The 19,382-nt window shown below is 44.4% G+C and overlaps 2 protein-coding genes across 2 annotated transcripts in view; both read left to right on the top strand.

Annotated features, from left to right (window-relative positions):
• The window catches only part of MSANTD4 (Myb/SANT DNA binding domain containing 4 with coiled-coils), an 804,538-nt gene that overhangs the window by 489,662 nt on the left and 295,494 nt on the right, over positions 1-19,382 (top strand). The gene's annotated exons all lie outside the window — the stretch shown is intronic.
• Positions 1-19,382, top strand: part of LOC140899889 (uncharacterized) — a 97,799-nt gene that overhangs the window by 18,625 nt on the left and 59,792 nt on the right. The window lies entirely within an intron of this gene.

Here is a 19,382-nt window from a genome sequence, read left to right as displayed (position 1 = left end):
TACAGATACTACCAATACAAAACCAAACACACACAAATACCTTCTCCTCCAACAGAACTCCCACTCAAACTCCCCTGTTTACAGCTCTGTTTGCTAGCTCCTGTGCCGCTGCAGCTGTCTCTTGTTCATATTCCGACCTATTCATGATGACAACAGCACCTCCTTTGTCAGCCTTTTTGATTATGATGTCAGAGTTGTTTCTGAGGCTGTGGATAGCATTGCGTTCTGCACGGCTGAGGTTGTGGGGCAACTGATGCTGCTTTTCCACAATTTCAGCCCATGCACATCGGCGGAAGCACTCTATGTAGAAGTCCAGTCTGCTGTCTCGGCCTTCAGGAGGAGTCCACCTAGAATCCTTCTTTTTGTAGTGTTGGTAGGAAGGTCTCTGTGGATTAGTATGTTGTTCAGAGGAGTGTTGGAAATATTCCTTGAGTCGGAGACATCAAAAATAGGATTCTAGGTCACCACAGAACTGTATCATGTTCGTGGGGGTGGAGGTGCAGAAGGAGAGGCCCCAAGATAGGACAGCTTCTTCTACTGGGCTAAGAGTAGAGTTGGATAGATTAACAATATTGCTGGGTGGGTTGAGGGAACCATTGCTGTGGCCCCTTGTGGCATGTAGTAGTTTAGAAAGTTCAGTGTCCCTTTTCTTTTGTAGAGAAGCAAAGTGTGTGTTGTAAATGGCTTGTCGAGTTTTAGTAAAGTCCAGCCATGAGGAAGTTTGTGTGGAAGGTTGGTTTTTTATGAGAGTATCTAGTTTTGAGAGCTCAATTCTTAATCTTTCCCTGTTTGCTGTAGAGGATATTGATCAGGTGGTTCTGCAGTTTCTTTGAGAGCGTGTGGCACAAGCTGTCATAATTGGTTAGTCTCTAAGGTGCCACAAGTACTCCTTTTCTTCCTTGCCCACCCTTCTTCACTGACAGCCTGCTTTGCCCTTTCTTCATTTTCCAACTCAGCAGGCCTGTTCCAGAGCTCTTTCTCCTTCACTAGCCAGTCTTTTCCTGTCCCCTGGAATAAACAGGTTTGTGCCTTTTTAATTTTCTTTCTTAATCAAGTGAAAAGAACCGTAATGGGCACAGTATTAGCCTTGTTTGTTCTAGGGTATATGAATCCCAATTTGACAACTACAGTGAGTAGCCAGGCATTCCAAGGTTTAAAATTCATTCAAAGCTTTTGGGGTTTGAAGAACCAAAAGTGACTGAGTTTCATCAATATTTCTGGTTTCCCTATCAGGCCCCCTTAAGACAAACCTAAAACCAACTAATAGTAAATAGGGTCTGAAAATATGATTCTTGTTTAATCACATTTAAAATATCCTTGGGATGTCTGAAAGCCAGAAAAGGGGATTAAAAATTGTTCTGCAGATACTGTTGTATTGCTTATTAAAGTGTAGATTAATTACTTCTGCATTGATAAATTACTTCTGACACATATAATTAAAGCAGAAGATTTAATCATTAACTTCAATCAATGTGAATGTGCCCTTTGAAAAGCAAATTGTAATGCACACTGGGTAATAGGCTAATGGTACGCTGCTGTTTTTCATTTTAAAATATCTTTCACCAGGACAACTGTTCAAAAAAAGAGTATCTGAATATCTTACTGTACTACATTTTGTACACCTTATTATTCCTGTCGGAAAGCAATGCTTGACAAATGTAAAAATATCTGTAATGGGACTCATCTTAACACTGATGTTTATGGTAGCACACAGAGGCCAAACACGTCAGGCCCCATTGTGCTAGCTGCTGTACTAATGTGGAGAAAATGGCAGTGCCCTGCTCCAAAAGAAAAGTTTCCAACATAAATGACTACTTCTGTCACTCTGCAAACTCCTTTCTAACAGCTGAGTCCTGTCTTTGGCTCTGACTAAGGCCCGAGCTGCTCAGCTTGCCCAATTAATTTCCTTGGCTATATCTTTGCTGCCAATAAAGGTGTGTGTTTTAAAGTGAGATAGCTAACTTAAGGTACTTATCTCACTGTAACTCCCTAGTGGAGACAAGGTGCAGGTAATCTTTACCTCATTGTAGCTAGGTGAGGTCAACCCTCTACTTCCGACCTGAGGTTTACCTTGGTTAGCTATATTGAAATGAAAACTACAGTGCCTCATCTCCACTAAGATTTTACAGCGAGATAGCAAACTGGAGTTTCAGAGCTGTCATTTGGAAAATGTATGCAGCCCATTCAATATCTTTTCACATATCACTCAGCTGAGGAGGATCCTGTCCCCTGTGTTGGGACATCAGGGACTGAGAGTGGGGCAGATTGTTATGTTACAGAACATAAGAATGGCCATATTGGGTCAGAACAAAGGTCCATCAAGCTAGTATCCTGTCCTCTGACAGTGGCCAATGCCAGGTGCTTCAGAGGAAATGAACAGAACAGGTTATCATCAGGTGATCCATCCCCTGTCACCCAATCCCAGCTTCTGGCAAACAGAGACTAGGGACACCATTCCTGCCCATCCTGGCTAATAGCCATTGATGGACCTATCCTCCATGAATCAGAAGCAAGTTCAAGCTAACGTAAATTAGTAGTTCTGGGCTTCTGACTATTGCTTATATGTCACTCTACTTCTATTTATCTTTCTTGTCTCTTACATTGTAATCTCACCTGGTCAGGGCCCATGGGGAGAGCAGACAGTATCTGTCACCTTCAGTATCAATACTATCAAGTTATTTGTGTCTGATCATGCCCAGAATGTGCTTGTGCTCTTCAAAAATAAAAGAAAGCAGAGTCCCTGCTCCAAAGATTATAAAGTCCCAGGCCTGATCCTGTAGTGTTATGCACCTGGTTGGCCCTGGTGTCCTCTGAACTCACTGCGGCTTCCCGTAGGGTCTGGAGTCTGCCCATATGCAACACACTCTAAGATTGGGGCCTGAGAGACAGACAAAAGTTGGGAAAAGGGATACAATGGTCATTTTGGATACTGTTCACTTTTGGTAACACAACTAAATAAAATAATTTATGCGGTGTCTTTATTTAAACTTCTGGGGTTTCTTATTATCTCTATAGCCTGTTCCCAGTTAACATGAGTTATGAGGAGAGGCTGAGGGAGCTGGGATTGTTTAGCCTGCAGAAGAGAAGAATGAGGGGGGATTTGATAGCTGCTTTCAACTACCTGAAAGGGGGTTCCAAAGAGGATGGCTCTAGACTGTTCTCAATGGTAGCAGATGACAGAACGAGGAGTAATGGTCTCAAGTTGCAGTGGGGGAGGTTTAGATTGGATATTAGGAAAAACTTTTTCACTAAGAGGGTGGTGAAACACTGGAATGCGTTACCTAGGGAGGTGGTAGAATCTCCTTCCTTCGAGGTTTTTAAGGTCAGGCTTGACAAAGCCCTGGCTGGGATGATTTAACTGGGAATTGGTCCTGCTTTGAGCAGGGGGTTGGACTAGATGACCTTCTGGGGTCCCTTCCAACCCTGATATTCTATGATTCTATGATTCTATGAATGTCTTTAAGGCCAGAAGGGACAAACATGATCATCTCATCCTGCACATTGCAGGCCGTAGAACTTCACCCACCCATCCACCTCCGCCTGTAGTAGGCCCATAATCTTTGGCTGAGTTACTGAAGTCCTCAACATCTTGATTTAGAAACTTCAAGTTACAGAGAATCCACCATTTACTCTCTTTGAACCCAGAAAGTGACCCTACCCCATGCTGTAGAGGAAGGCCAATCCACCCCCAAGGTCTCTGCCAGTCCGACCCAGAGGAAAATTCCTTCCTGGCCCCCAATATGGTGATCTGTTACAGCTTGAGCTGGTGCGCAAGCCCCAACAGCCTAACACCTGGGAAAGAATTCTCTGTAGCGACTCAGAGCCCTCCCCATCTAGCCTCCAAACTCTCTGTCCATTGATGATATTTGCTAATCGTTGTCACAGAGGGGCCATATGCCATTGTAGGCAGCCTCATCATACCATCCCCTCCACGAACCTATCAAGTTCAATCTTAAAACAAGTGTTTTTGCCTTCACTCCTCTGTCAGCTAGTTTCTTACAGGTAGAATTGGATCTTCTAGAAGTGAAACTCCCCCTTCGAGTGATGGAGAAGGAGCAATGGTGGAAGATTCGTTGCCCACATACACTAGGTTTCCAGGTAACTTTCATGATTTAAATCCCAGCTCCTAGTCATCTCGTTTCCCTCTGTAGGTTCTGCAGCCCTGTGGTCCCTGTGTGGTGAGAAGGGAGGACAAGGTCAGGGTCTTCATTTACCGGTCCCATGAAATGTTCTGCTACTCACTCTTGTAGAATGGGCACAACTTCTTACTACTAGAGTGGAGCTGGCATACCTGGTGGCAATAGGCTAAGATGCACTTTATTTTCACACGCAGTGGACACACTTTAAAATGTGCTTTTATTGAGTAATTCCAGCCAAAAGTGCATGTAGTGATCTCTTGGCTGACCATTCCAATTGAGATAGCTGCTCTTGCTGCCATTTCCTTAGGCAACTGCATTCCCATGGCCGGTAATGGGGATCGCCTTTAATATAATACAGCTGTTCTGCTCGTACACCCATTGTTGAAGGCTATGTCTACACTAGCACTTTTGTCAGTATAACCTGTCACACAGGGGTGTGAGAAGATCCCCCTGAGTGACATAAGTTACACCAACAGAAGCGCCGGTGTGGACAGCAAAATGTTAGCAGCGGAGCATTTCCCGCCTACATAGCTACTGCTACTTGTTGGAGGTGGTTTAATTACGTTGATGGAAGAGCTCTCTCTTGATGGCATAAAATAATAGAATATCAGGGTTGGAAGGGACCTCAGGAGGTCATCTAGTCCAACCCCCTGCTCAAAGCAGGACCATCCCCAACTAAATCATCCCAGCCAGGCTTTGTCAAGCCTGACCTTAAAAACCTCTAAGGATGGAGATTCCACCACCTCCCTAGGTAACGCATTCCAGTGTTTCACCACCCTCCTAGTGAAAAAGTTTTTCCTAATATCCAGCCTAAACCTCCCCCACTGCAACTTGAGACCATTACTCCTTGTTCTGTCATAGAGCAGCTACATGGGACATCTTACCATGACGAAGCTGCTGCTGTACAGCTGTGTCTCTGTAAGATCTCTAGTCTAGATGTGGCCAAGGTGGATTGCCACAATAACCTTGGCATAGCTGTTTATGCCTGTGAGCAGCCATATTTGTCCATTGTGTCACATTCGGATTGCTGGAATGATCTTGTAAAATGGTTTATTCAAAAACACATCTTTCTTCCGGGACAATGTATACCTTCAAATCAGCGGCACTGCTATGGGTACCCGCATGGCCCCACAGTATACCAACATTTTTATGGCTGACTTAGAACAATGCTTCCTCAGCTCTCGTCCCCTAATGCCCCTACTCTACTTGCGCTATATTGATGACATCTTCATCTGGACCCATGGAAAAGAAGCCCTTGAGGAATTCCACCATGATTTCAACAATTTCCATCCCACCATCAACCTCAGCCTGGTCCAGTCCACACAAGAGATCCACTTCCTGGACACTACAGTGCTAATAAACAATGTTCACATAAATACCACCCTATACCAGAAACCTACTGACCGCTATTCCTACCTGCATGCCTCCAGCTTTCACCCTGACCACACCACACGATCCATTGTCTACAGCCAAGCTCTGCGATACAACCGCATTTGCTCCAACCCCTCAGACAGAGACAAACACCTACAAGATCTCTATCAAGCATTCTTACAACTACAATACCCACCTGCAGAAGTGAAGAAACAGATTGATGGAGCCAGAAGAGTTCCCAGAAGTCACCTACTACAGGACAGGCCTAACAAAGAAAATAACAGAACGCCACTAGCCGTCACCTTCAGCCCCCAACTAAAGCCCCTCCAATGCATTATTAAGGATCTACAACCTATCCTGAAGGATGACCCAACATTCTCACAAATCTTGGGAGACAGGCCAGTCCTTGCCTACAGACAGCCCCCCAACCTGAAGCAAATACTCACCAGCAACCACACAACAGAACCACTAACCCAGGAACCTATCCTTGCAACAAAGCCCGTTGCCAACTGTGCCCACATTTCTATTCAGGGGACACCATCATGGGGCCTAATAACATCAGCCACGCTATCAGAGGCTCGTTCACCTGCACATCCACCAATATGATATATGCCATCATGTGCCAGCAATGCCCCTCTGCCATTTTCATTGGTCAAACTGGACAGTCTCTACGTAAAAGAATAAATGAACACAAATCAGATGTCAAGAATTATAACATTCATAAACCAGTCGGAGAACACTTCAATCTCTCTGGTCACGTGATTACAGACATGAAAGTTGCGATATTACAGCAAAAAAACTTCAAAACCAGACTCCAGCGAAAGACTGTTGAATTGGAATTCATTTGCAAATTGGATACAATTAACTTAGGCTTGAATAGAGACTGGGAGTGGCTTAGTCATTATACAAGGTAACCTATTTCCCCTTGTTTTTTCCTACCCCCCGCTCCTCAGAGGTTCTTGTTAAACCCTGGATTTGTGCTGGAAATGGCCCACTTTGATTATCATACACACTGTAAGGAGAGTGATCACTTTAGATAAGCTGTTACCAGCAGGAGAGTGGGGTGGGGAGAGAGAGAACCTTTTGTAGTGGTAAACACCCATTTTTTCATGCTTTGTGTGTATAAAAAGATCTTCTATACTTTCCACAGTATGCATCCGATGAAGTGAGCTGTAGCTCACGAAAGCTTATGCTCAAATAAATTGGTTAGTCTCTAAGGTGCCATAAGTACTCCTTTTCTTTTTAAAGAACCTAGAGAATTAGAATCATAGAATATCAGGGTTGGAAGGAACCTCAGGAGGTCATCTAGTCCAACCCCCTGCTCAAAGCAGGACCAATCCCCAGTTTTTGCCCCAGATCCCTAAATGGCCCCCTCAACGATTGAACTCACAACCCTGGGTTTAAGCAGGCCAATGATCAAACCACTAAGCTATCCCTCCCCCCGTTATAAGCTATATCTCTGAAAACACAACTTTTTTGCCTATGAAGGAAGCAACACAGTATATGGTTGATGGCTGCCACCTTCCTTTGGGGAGGGAATTCCAAATGCTGGGAAGTACTGCTGTCTTGGTTTAATCCACTAGTATATGAATCCCCTAATATGCATTGTTGAGGGCAACTAAATCTGTATCTCTGTTACACTAGTGGTGTAGTGAAAGCCCATCCACCCTACTGGTACCTCGAGATAGTTCAGCTCAGATTTGACAGCTGTTTGGCAGAGTACTGAAATTCCCTCTGCCTTACATTAACAGATGACACTGTGCTGGTGTGTTACTGTACTGTACTTACTATACTTTGCACTGTCCTCCTTTTAGGAACCAGGGGTGAAATTCTGGCCCTACTAAAGTCAGTGGCAAAATTTCCATTGACTCCAAGAGGGCCAGAAACACCCCTGCTGACAATGGGGTCTAGATCTTGCTGGAGTGCTAAGAACGCCTGAAAGAGTTATAATAGAGAGATGGCCCTGTAGCAGGAAAATTGTGACCATTTTTATTTACAGCAGCACCAAAAGACACTGGTCAAGATGCAGGCCCACGGCACTTAGCACGGTACAGACACATAGCAAGAGACCCTCCCAGCCCCAAAGAGCTTACAATCTAAATAGACAAGATAGTCAAAAGGTGCGAGGGCGATACAGGCACGTAGAGGTGAACTGACTTGGCTAAGGTCACACAGCAGACAAGAAATACAACTTACCCATTTAATTTAACAGTGCCCATAAGTGCTTGAGGGCATAGGGTCAAATTGCAGTGGGGGAGGTTTAGATTGGATATTAGGAAAAACTTTTTCACTAAGAGGGTGGTGAAACACTGGAATGCGTTACCTAGGGAGGTGGTAGAATCTCCTTCCTTAGAGGTTTTTAAGGTCAGGCTTGACAAAGCCCTGGCTGGGATGATTTAACTGGGAATTGGTCCTGCTTCGAGCAGGGGGTTGGACTAGATGACCTTCTGGGGTCCCTTCCAATCCTGATATTCTATGATTCTAAATACAGCCCAGCTCCATTAAATGGATTTGCATCCACTTACACCAGGGAAGAATTTGGCTGCTAGAGCCTAGATTAAAAAAACCCCAACCCTCTCATACCTAATGTGCCCATTGTTGAAATTCACTCAACCTTTGCTGACATCTCAAATAACAGTTTGAGGCTTCAATTCCTTCTCTGTCATTCACAATTGCTAAACTCTGATTACATTTTTGATCTAAATAACAGGCTAGAGACTCGGTTAAGCTTGAAGGATTTTTTTAATGTACTTTCAAATAGGGAGCAAAGAGAAATAAATAAAGCTTAGAACTTCTGAAGAAATAAATAGGAAGAGGAAAAAGTTGTTACTTGAACCTTCCTGCCAAGCTGTTACTGGCTAAATACTGTTTACAGCTTTTATTCAGACATTTTTCCTTTTACATAACTGCTTGCTGCAATGGTTCACATAGTTGGGCACAGATACATATTAGCTGTGTGTCACTTGAGAACTCTTACGGGCTATTAGTGGAGTGACGCATAAGGGAGGTAACAAACAGCAGTTTGCATGGTGTGGTTTTCTCTCACAATTCCACTCTTTTGTTACTGAATTAGCCTACCGGGCTATTATATTAACACAAAACAGATTCCCTAAAGGTAGTGAAGTTACCAGTCTGATGGTGTTGAAATAAATAGATATGATGGGGAACCTATGAACTAGGCAAATGGCCACTGCACAAACACCTAGCTACTAATAAATTAACTGCTCAGGCCCAGATCCTCAAAGATACTTAGGTGAAATCAATAGGAGATAAATTTCAGAGTAGCATGCCTGTTAGTCTGTCTCTGCAAAAAGAAAAGGAGGACTTGTGGCAACTTAGAGACTAACACATTTATTTGAGCATAAGCTTTCGTGAGCTACAGCTCACTTCATCGGATGCATGCAGTGGAAAATACAGTGGGGAGATTTTATATACACAGAGAACATGAAACAATGGGTGTTACCGTACATATTGTAACAAGAGTGATCAGGTAAGGTGAGCTATTACCAGCAGGAGAGAAAAAAAACAAAACACCTTTTTGTAGTGATAATCAAGGTGGGCCATTTCCAGCAGTTGGCAAGGACGTGTGAAGAACAGTAGGGGGGAAAATAAACATGGGGAAATAGTTTTACTTTGTGTACTGACGCATCCACTCCCAGTCTTTATTCAAGCCTAATTTAATGGTGTCCAGTTTGCAAATTAATTCCAATTCAGCAGACTCTCGTTGGAGTCTGTTTTTGAAGTTTTTTTTGTTGAAGAATTGCCACTTTTAGGTCTGTAATCGAGTGACCAGAGAGATTGAAGTGTTCTCCGACTGGTTTTTGAATGTTATAATTCTTGACATCTGATTTGTGTCCATTTATTCTTTTACGTAGAGACTGTCCAGTTTGGCCAATGTATATAACAGAGGGGCATTGCTGGCACATGATGGCATATATCACATTGGTAGATGTGCAGGTGAACGAGCCTCTGATAGCGTGGCTGATGTGATTAGGCGCTATGATGGTGTCCCCTCAATAGATATGTGGACACAGTTGGCAACGGGCTTTGTTGCAAGGATAGGTTCCTGGGTTAGTGTTTTGTTGTGTGGTGTGTGGCTGCTGGTGAGTATTTGCTTCAGGTTGGGAGGCTGTCTGTAAGCAAGGACTGGCCTGTCTCCCAAGATCTGTGAGAGTGATGAGTCGTCCTTCAGGATAGGTTGTAAATCCTTGAGGATGCATTGGAGAGGTTTTAGTTGGGGGCTGAAGGTGATGGCTAGTGGTGTTCTGTTATTTTCTTTGTTGGGCCTGTCCTGCAGTAGGTAACTTCTGAGTACTCTTCTGGCTCCATCAATCTGTTTCTTCACTTCCGCAGGTGGGTATTGTAGTTGTAAGAATGCTTGATAGAGATCTTGTAGGTGTTTGTCTCTGTCTGAGGGGTTGGAGCAAATGCGGTTGTATCGCAGAGCTTGGCTGTAGACAATGGATCGTGTGGTGTGGTCTGGATGAAAGCTGGAGGCATGTAGGTAGGAATAGCGGTCAGTAGGTTTCCGGTATAGGGTGGTGTTTATGTGACCATCGCTTATGAGCACCGTAGTGTCCAGGAAGTGGATCTCTTGTGTGGACTGGACCAGGCTGAGGTTGATGGTGGGATGGAAATTGTTGAAATCATGGTGGAATTCCTCAAGGGCTTCTTTTCCATGGGTCCAGATGATGAAGATGTCATCAATATAGCGCAAGTAGAGTAGGGGCATTAGGGGATGAGAGCTGAGGAAGCTTTGTTCTAAGTCAGCCATAAAAATGTTGGCATACTGTGGGGCCATGCGGGTACCCATAGCAGTGCCGCTGATTTGAAGGTATACTTTGCCTCAGTGCTTAAGTGAGAACAGTAGGTGATTGGCTGCAAATGGCCAATCTCAAGCTTTTGAAACAAATTCTGCTATGATGTAAGTGCTACTCTATGGACATCACGGGGACTGACAGCTACTTACAGTGGCTGAATTTGAGACCCTGTGCTTTAAAAAGGAAGTTTCTTATCCTGGATTTGTGAGCTCTTTGGGCCAGGGAATGTCTGTGTGTATTCACACAACACCTAATCCCTGTTTTGGGTCCCTTAGGTGCTTTCACACTAAAAATTGTAATAACGATCACTGCAGCCTAGTGGCCTTTGTTTTGCCCAGCACCTGGACAAAGGAGGACAGTCTGCTTTCCCAACGCATCCTGAAGAGCCATTTCTTCTCAGGCATGAGAAAGAAAATAAAATCTCAGGTTAAGATTAGGAGGAAATAGGATCAGGAAAATCTGTGTGTGTGGAAAAATATGAAGGTAACTCTTTCCTCTGCCCTTTTCTTTTGTTTGTCTATTAACCATGCTTGTGCCCATAACAGTAATCTTCACTCACACTTTCTTTGGCGCTCAACAGCCTGGGACAACTTACTTCACAATTTGGGGATTTGCAGGTTGTATGTATAATATGTATGCAGTATGTACGTATAATACAAGGCCTATGTATTATTTGACAAACATCCTGTAAATGTATATTAACCAGAAATATAAATCCACTTATGTATGCAATAAAAAATTAGGTGCCAAATTACTCACTCCTATGCAGTTGTGCTGTGGGAAGTAGGAACAAAATCCCCTCTTCCCCTTAGCTAGGGCACCTCTGCAGGAAATAACGCTAATGTGATTGCTTATGCTCCCTGAGGATATGGTTGGCCTACTCACACTGCCAGCAATACTGCACAGGCCAAGGGCATGTCTGAATGGGTTGAGGATGTTGAGCCATAACCCTGCTTCCTTGGACAGCAGCCTGTGTAGGAGGGCACCACAGGGGGAGCAGACATTGCACCTTTTGTAAAGGTGCAGTAAGTTCAGCTACTGAGTAGGCTCGTACCAGGCCCCAAGATTACACACTGCATTACATCATTCCTCCTTCCAGGAGAACTCTGCTAATATCGGTCCTCAGCTGCACACCTCAGTAATTGGCACTTTACAGATACCAACATTTCACTCTGCCCACAAGGGAGCTAAGATCCATAATTTGGTCAAAGTTAACTGACTTGCTAAAGTAACTGTTCATATCAACTTGACTCATACTTGCATACACAACTTCACTTGTTTACAAAGTAATGTTTTATGTTCACAGGCTCTTAAACTGTGATTTGGAACATATTAAACAGACTGTTCCCTCCAATTTACACACACAACCTCTCTCACACAACCACTTCTTTACACACATCTATCAACCTTATTTTTAATGCAGGGAGAGAGGTATGACAAATATTAAAGACAGTGTTTAATAATCTCACGAATGGTAATGGACTGCTGCAAGCTTTTAGTACACAGCCCTGATCTCACCTAAACCTGATGTATCAAAACTTAACGGGGTATAGGGACTATCCTACTTTGTTGAACCCGATTCCGTTCTGAAACTGCCTTCTGAGTGGTCAAGTTTGTTGTGGCAGCTGCATCTTCCAGTTTAAGACAATTAATTTAGAACAAAATTCTATGAAACCCAGATGTACAAAAGCTTTCTCATAAAGGCAGGAGCCCTCTAAATTTGTATCTGTGCTGTCTGAGGGATATACGAGCAAGAAAACTTTGATGGGCAGAGATGCCTTGGGGGGGGGGAGGGAATGTGTTTGAGGCCCATGGAAGTTGCTATGTTTGTATTGTAAAAGAATATGGCTTTCATATGAAAAGGCTTTTAACTCTTTACAAATAATAGGAGTGTGTGTGAATTACTACTGTTAATAGTTAATTAGATAATACATGCTGCCCTCCTGTTTTTGTAGGAAGTCAGTAAGCTAAGCTTAAAGCAATCCATTAAAAATGGAGGGCAAATTGTAACTACAAGTGAAAAATGATGTTTGCAAGTACAAGTTATGGTCAGTGGTAACAATATTTGGGAATATTATTTCAGATTAATAAGTATAGGTAAATATAAGACAGAAACAATAAACTCTAAATACTTTACAGAAGTAAGTTTTTTTATACTCTACAGACAGTAGATAATATACCCCAGGGAAACTGAATGCATATAAACCAAGTATGTCTCTGAGTAACAAGTACAAATGGAAGGAGAACATTAATGCACTCAGTGTTGAGGAGCTGAAACAAAATTAACAAAATTAAGTGACACCTGAAAGAAATTGTTGACTATGCCTCAAAATAAATGTGGAATTTTGGGCTTTTTCTCCTTGAGAATTTTGAAATATTAGTAACCTACAGGAGACTCTGTCACAATGTTTAGTGACAGGCAGGAGATGTATAACCAGAATATGAAAAAATTACAATCCTCCTACATCATCAGTGTGGGAATTGCAAATACCTTACTGCAGAGCTATAATAAAAAAAGCTTGTGAGTTGCTGCTCACAAACAGGGAAGAATTGGTAGGGCAAGTAGAAGTGGGTGGCAACCTGGGGAGCAGGGACCATGAGATGGTCAAGTTCAGGATCCTGACAAAAGGAAGAAAGGAGATCAGCAGAATACGGACCCTGGACTTCAGAAAAGCAGACTTTGACTCCCTCAGGGAACTGATGGGTAGGATCCCCGGGAGGCTAATATGAGGGGAAAAGGAGTCAGGGAGAGCTGGTTGTATTTTAAAGAAGCCTTATTGAAGACACAGGAACAAACCATCCTGATGTGCAGAAAGAATAGCAAATATGGCAGGCGACCAGCTTGGCTTAAAAGAGAAATCTTCAGTGAGCTTTAGCACAAAAAGGAAGCTTACAAGACGAGGAAACTTGGACAGATGACGAGGGAGGAGTATAAAAATATTGTTTAATTACACCCCCTGATTACACAGGGGTGTAATCAGGAAGGCCAAAGCACAATTGGAGTTGCAGCTAGCAAGGGATATGAAGGGTGCAAGAAGGGTTTCTACAGGTACATTAGCAACAAGAAGAATGTCAGGGAAAGTATGGGACCCTTACTGAATGGGAGAGGCAACCTAGTGACAGAGGATGTGGAAAAAGCTGAAGTACTCAGTACTTTTTTTGCCTCAGTCTTCACAGACATGGTCAGCTCCCAGACTGCTGCACTGGGCAGCACAGTATGGGGAGGAGGTGAGCAGCCCTCAGTGGTGAAAGAACAGGTTAAGGACTATTTAGAAAAGCTGGAAATGCACAAGTCCATCTGGCCAGATCTAATGCATCCAAAGGTGCTGAGGGAGTTAGCTGATGTGATTGCAGAGCCATTGGCCATTATCTTTGAAAATTCATGGCGATTGGGAGAGGTCCCAGATGACTGGAAAAAGGCAAATATAGTGCCCATCCTTAAAAGGGGATGAAGAAGAATCTGGGGAACTACAGACCGGTCAGCCTCACCTCAGTCCCTGGAAAAATCATGGAGCAGGTCCTCAAGGAATCTATTTTGAAGCACTTGGAGGAGAGGAAGGTGATCAGGAACAGTCAACATGGATCAGCAAAGGCAAGTCATGCCTGACCAACCTGATTGCCTTCTATGATGAAATAACTGGCTCTGTGGATATGGGGAAAGTGGTGGATGTGAAAAATCTTGACTTTAGCAAAGCTTTTGATATGGTCTCGCACAGTATTCTTGCCAGCAAGTTAAAAAAGCATGAATCGGATGAATGGACTATAAGGCAGATATGCTGGAGGGTAGGCATAGAGTTCAGAGTGACCGAGACAAACTGGAGGATTGGGCCAAAAGAAATCTGATGAGGTTCAACAAGGACAAGTGCAGAGTCCTGCACTTAGAACGGAAGAATCCCATGCACTGCTACAGGCTGGGGACTGACTGGCTAAGCAGCAATTCTGCAGAAAAGGACCTGCAGATTACAGTGGATGAGAAGCTGGATATGAGTCAGCAGTGTGCCCTTGTTGCCAAGAAGGCTAACAGCATATTGGGCTGCATTCGTAGGAGCATTGCCAGCAGATCAAGGGAAGTGATTATTCCCCTCTATTTGGCACTGGTGAGGCCACATCTGGAGTATTGTGCCCACTACAGAAATTATGTGGACAAATTGGAGAGAGTCCAGCAGAGGGCAATGAAAATGATTAGGCAGCTGGGGCACATGACTTATGAGCAGGGCCAGCTCTAGGATTTTTGCCGTCCCAAGCAAAAAAAATTTTGGCTGCCCCCCCCCCACCCCAGGCTCTGCCCCTTCCCCAACCCTTCCCCAAATCCCCAGCCCCGCCTCCTCCCTCAGGCATGCCGCATTTCTCCCCCCATTGCTTCCTGCGGCTCCCCCCCCGCAACCCTCCACCCTAGCTCATCTCCGCTCTGCCTGCTCCCATGAACACACCACCACTCCGCTTCTCCCCTCTCTCTCGGGGCGAGGCAGGCAGTGCGTTCAAGGGAGCAGGCGGAGCGGAGGTGAGCAAGGGTGGAGGGGAGTGCAGGAAGTAACAGAGGGGGGTAGAGGAACCACGCCCCCCCCAGCTCGCCTCCGCTCCACCCACCGCCGCCTACCCTGAGCACGTCGCCGCTCCTCTTCTCCTCCCTCTCTCCCAGGCTTGCCATGCTGCAAGCCAGGCGGCAGCGCGCTCAGGGGAGCAGGTGGAGGCGGAGCGGAGGCGAGCTGGGGCAGCCAGGGGCACATTTCTAGGGGTGGCATGGCAGCACTGGAATGCTGCCCCTAGAAATGTGCTGCCCCAAGCACCTGCTTGTTTTGCTGGTGCCTAGAGTCGGCCCTGCTTATGAGGAGAGGCTGAGGGAACTGGGGTTATTTAGTCTGCAGAAGAGAAGAGTGAGGGGGGATTTAATAGCATCCTTCAACTACCTGAAGGGGGGTTCCAAAGAGGATGGAGCTCAGCTGTTCTCAGTGGTAGCAGATGACAGAACAAGGAGCAATGGTCTCAAGTTGCAGTGAGGGAGGTCTAGGTTGAAGCACTAGGTTACCTAGGAAATGGTGGTGGAATCTCCATCCTTAGAGGTTTTTGGCACCTGGCTTGACAAAGCCCTGGCTGGGATGATTTAGTTGGGGTTGGTCCTGCTTTGAGCAGGTGGTTGGACTAGATGGCCTCCTGAGGTCTCTTACAATCCTAATCTTCTATGATTCTATATTATGTAAGCAGAGTCAGAATGAGCTCTACCCTGACATCTGGTGGTGAGTTGTGGAAAAGGACTTCAGGGGCACTCTCGTTTGCATGGACCCACCCACCCTGCCTACCATGATGGACTGCTTGCCCAAACGGTCACTTTGACTGCTGTGGAATCCCCAGTCTCTCTGTTATTGGGAGAGGAGTAATAAAGGGTTGTTATCCTGGTTATGTGAATCAAGCACAGTAGAACTATCATTTTGTAACAAATGGACTCTTCATCAACTAATGACAGGTTTCATAGTAGCAGCTGTGTTAGTCTGTATCCACAAAAAAGAAAAGGAGTACTTGTGACACCTTAGAGACTAACAAATTTATTTGAGCACTTCATCGGATACATGCAGTGGATGAAGTGAGCTGTAGCTCACGAAAGCTTATGCTCAGATAAATTGGTTAGTCTCTAAGTACTCCTTTTCTTCCATCAACTAAGTAGCACTTACCAGGCTAGGGACATGGTTCTAATTCCCAGGGAACTGAGAGAGGCTGGGGACAGGCATGTGTACCTGGTAGTGTGGGGCCTTTCTGAGAGCCCTAAACACTACTTTGACCACTCCTCTTTCCATGGTGTAATAACAGAGCTAATTTTGGCTCCATTAGGAGTCTTGTTACATGCTGCAGAGCTGAAATCACTGACACCTAGGTCTAAGCATTAGACCTACTTTCAGCTAGTGGGGCACCAGCACTGAGGCTCCCCCTACTACCAGCTAAAAATCACTGGGAGCTGAAATCACTAAAGACCTGAAGTTGCTGAAAGCTGTGTTAAGTGTGGGGGGGGCTTGAAGACAAGTTGGTGAGCGGACAACAGGACAGCTAGAGTGGATAGCTGGGTGGTTGGTAGAGACGAGCGGACAGCAGGGTGGCTGACGGAGAGGCACGGCTGGTGGTGAAGACTGCAGCAGAACCCTATGGAGAGACGTAGCACTTGGCCGTCGACCTGAGCAGCAGAGCATGCAAGATGCCCCCCCATACCTCCCTCCACTTCCACCCAGGCTGGGAGGTAAACTCTGCAGATGAACTTCTGAACTCTGGGGGGCTGCACTGACCAAGGACAGAAACTGTGTGTGTGGGGGGGGGAAGGAGGTGGTGACTATTGGGTTGCTGGACTTAAGACTCTGAGGGGAAAAGGACACTGCCAAACTTACTTGGAGGAGGGTCTTTTGCTCATGGTTGGTGTTATGAATCCTGTTTGTGGTGTTTCCCCAACATAATGCCGCATTGTTTCCCTCCTTTATTAAAAGGCTTTTGCTACACTCAGACTCTGTTTGCAAGACGGGAAGTATTGCCTCCAAGAGGCACCCAGGGGGGTGGTATGTAATTGTCCCAGGTCACTGGGTGGGGGCTCAAGTCGGTTTTGCACTGTGTTATTGAAACGGAACCCCTATACTGAACCCGGCCCTTGTTGCTGCCAACTCTCATGGGCAGAAGGGTTACATTATAATTCTTTTCCACTGAGTGAGTGGAAAAACTCCAATTGGAGCATTGTTGGGCCCTGTTAGACTGAGGATGATAAACCAAAATAAGGTCTGCAGCAGATGGTTGCAACAGATGACTAAATATGTGCTATGTTTAATACTCACAAAATAACATTTTAAAATGTACAGCTTAAGAGATTAAATCAGACTTCAAAGAAGCTCAAAATGTGTTATATTTACAATATAGTGTACAAGTAGTAATTGTACATGCCAATTTGATCTCTATAGCAATAATATTATGCAACTGCAACATATTGTATATACTCATTGAAATTCAATAAAACTGGTTGTTTTTAAAAGTGCTGCCTGGGGGAAAAAAATCCCACAAACATGGGAAGGAGAAGAGAAGGAAGAAGTAAAGGGAAAATGGAGGTTCTCTCTCCAGTATCCAGATTTAAACTACACAGATAGTGAAGAGTAGGGTGTAGTATACAAAATCTAATTTAGAAAAGGAGAATAGAAGGCTCTCTGATGAAGCAGGCAAAGGTATAACAAGATCTAATGGCTGGAAGCTGATGCTAGACCAATTGAAACTGGAAATAAGATGCTCACATTTAACAGGGAGGGTAATTAACCACTGGGACAATTTACCTACGGATGTGGTGGATTCTGCATCATTTGAAGTCTTTATGTAAAGATTCGGATGCCTTTCTAAAATATATGGTTTATCTCAGCCAGAAGTTATGGACTGGGTGCAGGAGTCACTCAGTGAAATTCAGTCATCTGTATTGAGCAGGTGGTCAGACTAGATCATAATGGTTCCTTCTGGCCTGAAGATCTCTGAAAACCAGAGAGCAGGTGGCATGTGCCTAGCCATGAAAAGCACAGCCAAGGCTGCTCAGTGCTTGTTTGCTGTCCAAGGAACAACCAGAGGCTGTGGGAAGTGGTCGTGATTAAACAGGCAGAATCTTATCTTAATCACTTTAATTGCCAGGCATTTTTATAGCCCTCATCACTATAGTATCTGAGTATCTTCCTCTGGAATTACTACTAGCCCACTGCTCCAACATGGTGTTAGCAGGCACTGTGTTGTCATTAACACTCCTGTGGCAGTTTTCACAAGAACGGGGTATTATCCCTGATGTCCTTGTTAAATTCCAACTCTAGTAACTCTTACTCCACCTACCTAAATTGTCTGTCTAGTTTGCCTTGGATAAAGTATGCTTCACTTCCAGTCCTGAACTATGTGCTTTTATACTGTGCACTGCTAAACAGTTGTCATGTTTCAACCTAGGAGGCAGCTATATTGCAGTGGCTGAAGATGGGATTTCTATTTGACCTGTAATTTTCAAAGTCCTTTAGGAACTTGCTGGGTGGGAAAAGTGCTGTGTAGATCTCAGTCATTATTAATGGTAACAGTCACAGAAGCTCAGCTATTGTTCAGCGTGAATGCTGTTCTCATAGATGTATGATTTTTGCATTTGCTGCCTAAATGGCAGGCAGAGTCTAAGGGCAGAATAGCTCTCATACCTCAGTTGCACAGAAGATCTGGTCCAGCTTCTATTAAAGGCAATGAGAGTCTATTGACTTCACTGTGACTTGGATCAGGCACCGAGTTATGAAGAGGGTGGAATTCTCCATGTACTCCTCCCTCTGTAGCTTCATCCCATGATGATTATATCTGAGGGGGAGATAAATCTGGACAATTTTCCATGTTAGTTTTCAAGAGTAAAAGGAAAAATGAATTCACAACGGATGGTATCCTAGGCCAATCTGATTATTAAAAAGGCAAATTATTTTCTACAAGAGGGACCTTCAGCCAAGGTCTCATTTGCCAATTGTTAATGAGTTCTCTCGCTGACAGATACCCAGAATTTTCACCTCAGAAATAATCTTCCACTGGTACAGATGTTGGAATTTATTTAAATAGGGCTCTGGGTGGATGAGCAGAAGCCTTGACTCAGTATGCATCAACTCTAGCCAGCTGATCAGTTGCAGTATAGGTCTTTAGTGTTCACTGCTGCTCTTGTGGGAGTTATGACTGTTAATGTTTCCATGATGTATTCTGGACTCTGAGATGTTCCCTGGACATTCTCTTTGAAGCGGCATTGATAGCAAACTCTCATTCCTTAAGTCTAAGAAAACAAAAGTGTATTGTGGTGTTTCACAAGATTTGTTTGACTCTCACTGTAGAACTTAGGTGAAGGACATGACATGGCCTTTAGCGCAGAGCCGTCTGCTTATGAAACCATCCTCCCATCTGCATGGCCCATTACAGACTGGATACCATCAGATTAGGCCTGAATAGAGACTGGGAGTGGTTGGGTCATTACAAAACCTAAACTTAATTTCCCCAATACTAATTTCTCCCTACTGTTACTTACACCTTCTTGTCAACTGTCTGTAATGGGCCA

This window comes from Lepidochelys kempii, chromosome 1 (genome assembly GCF_965140265.1).
Source record: "Lepidochelys kempii isolate rLepKem1 chromosome 1, rLepKem1.hap2, whole genome shotgun sequence".
In the NCBI taxonomy this organism is placed as follows: domain Eukaryota; kingdom Metazoa; phylum Chordata; order Testudines; family Cheloniidae; genus Lepidochelys; species Lepidochelys kempii.
The sequence above is the reverse complement of the archived record's forward strand: the minus strand, read 5'-3'. Positions and strand labels throughout refer to the sequence as shown.